Source organism: Frankliniella occidentalis, unplaced genomic scaffold, assembly GCF_000697945.3.
Source record: "Frankliniella occidentalis isolate FOCC.00 unplaced genomic scaffold, Focc_3.1 Scaffold3709, whole genome shotgun sequence".
In the NCBI taxonomy this organism is placed as follows: Eukaryota; Metazoa; Arthropoda; class Insecta; order Thysanoptera; family Thripidae; genus Frankliniella; species Frankliniella occidentalis.
Window position 1 is genome coordinate 1 of NW_026270763.1, and position 2,405 is coordinate 2,405.

Sequence of the window (2,405 nt, forward strand, 5' to 3'; positions counted from 1 at the left end):
GACAGTCTTTAGGGGACTGTCTAAAAATCAAAATTGTTTTATGAATATCAAAACTTTTTCTTCGCTGCGACAGCAGCAAGCAGACGTCCAGCCAAAATCTTTACATATATACGGAACGAGAAATTGGTACTGTCTTTCGATAATGTTGAAGCGTTGCCTTGGGGAGCAGGGGCTGGGGGGTAATTTTCCCGGTGGAACGGTGCTGGTGGAGGCTGGCTGGAGGAGAAAGCGAACAATGCCCGTGCCCAAGCCGCTCCCTCTTCCCCCCTCTTCTTCGCCCTTTCTCCAACAAACCCACCACCACTCGGCCATCAGCTAGAGAGAAAATTGGGGCCACAACGTGGAGGTACATCAGCAGCATCAGCTTCAAGCAGCATCAGCAGCAGCGGCAAGGGGATGGCGTCTTTTGAGGAGAGGAGTGGCAGACGAGACCCCCCATGCCGCGCTGCGCTGACAACTAACTGCTCGCGGTAGGTTGACTGCGAGGGTTGACCAAGGCTGGCAGCAGGGCATGGCAGGGTGGAGCTGGGAGGGGCGGGGAGGGGTTCGCGTCTGCTGCGCCGCTCTCCTGCAAAGTTTTCGACCCCGATGAGATACGTCGTCGGTCCGTGCAAACAGAAAGGGGTTGCGCTGCGTGATGAGTCTGCCCCGTTGCTGCTGCTGCTGCTGCCGCCGCCGCCTTTGCTTGTTGGTATTGTTCTTGGAAGCACGGGGCAAGATCTCGGTGTGCCTCAGAGAGCAGGGAATGTCTGCATGAGTTGGCGGACCTCGGCGCGGCAGCCGTGCAACCCCCAGGCCGGCCCCGCGGGGACCGCGACGACAGCTGTACTCCGAGTCACCTTTGCACATAGAGGTCGATGGTTGGCTGGTCAGCATTACGCAGACGACGTCCATGTCGCATCCTAGAAAACTGTTCCTCCCAAATAAACCACAAGGCGCAAATCACGCCCCTCAAATAGCTTTTAAAATAATATGATAGCAATCAATGAAAAATTAACACAAAGAAAGGATACAGATGTCGTACACGCAAAGTGTTGTGACACGCATATCAGACAAATGTGTGTGTGTGCCCTTATTGTCAGGCGCGCGCTTCAAAGCTATGATGGGTGTTATCGTGTTGTCACACACTCTTTTATTTGTGGAGCAAGAGCAGTGCGCGATGCGATGCGTGTCTGCGTCCCCTACTACTACCTGGTCCCCCAGGGGGCGCGCCGCCACCAGCACCACCATACGCCGCTGGCGGTGGGCGGGGGGTATGGTGGGGAGGAGGGGGGAGGGGCTAGGCTTCAGCCAGCTTCAGCTTAGCGGCGGCGCGCGCAACCACGCTCGCGCAAAAGGCTAAAGCGTCGCTGCTGTTCTCTTAATCGAGTCACGTCGGCCCCGTGTGTGAGTCACCACCCCCGCGAGGCTTGCTGGCTTTGCTTTCGCGGCTGCTTGATGCTGCTTGACACGCCGGCTTGCGCCTTTTGTCTCGTCTGATGTCGCGTCGGACGGCCACCAGTGCCACTACTACCGCGAGTACAAGCGGCGGGGCCATGGGCGGCGTGCGGTGGACGAACAATTAGCGCCAGGCTCCCAAACAGTTTGCAAACGGGAGGGTGCTGCTGCTGCTGCTCTGTTGCTGTTGCTGCTGCTGCTGCTGGTGCTGGTGCTGCTAATGTTGATGCTGATGCTGCTGCTGCGTGCTTTGTCGTCCAGCTGCCACAGCAGGGGGTCGTGTAACTGCCGCCAAGGACGCCGCCGTAGGACGTCGCGAAGGGAGGAGGGGGGAGGGGGGTGTTACGACGGTGGTGGCATCGTAAGACATACACATTGCCTGCGGGCGTTTTTTTCCTCCCTGTGATTTAACTCGAGAGGGTTTTTGATTACGTTGCGTGATCCCGCCGCGTCCCGCCGTGAGCAAATATTTTGATGTATTGATCCGTGAATCTAATTTTCTTCGTAATCGGCGGTGAGTTGTCGACCTCTAAAAGTCTGCCCTGTTTAAATAACCATCCGACACCTGTCCCGGGAGGAAAACTCTTTCGGACAGTCCGATGGTGCTCTTGGCGATATCAGAGTCGACGTGAACTCTGTTTTCCAGGTGTCCAACCCCTGTGGCGTCTAGACGAAGGTCTGGGGGCAGACTGGACAGACTCAGTGGCTGGGTTGGCCTTTTGACAGAGGGGTGGCGGCGGCGACGTCTGGCGCGCCGTGCCCTTGCTCCAAGTTGGTGAGGAGGTTAATGGCGGAGGTTGCAGACCGTTCCACAGTCACCTCCCTTTGCGACGCACGACGCAGCCCGGGCCGACTGCCTGACACTAGACGTCGCCTCGCAGGAGGGTCCCTTGAAAGGACGACGTGAGGTGAGGCGACGCGCAGGGTGGAGGCGGACGGAGGGGGTGCGTCGACGTGCCCCCCCCCCC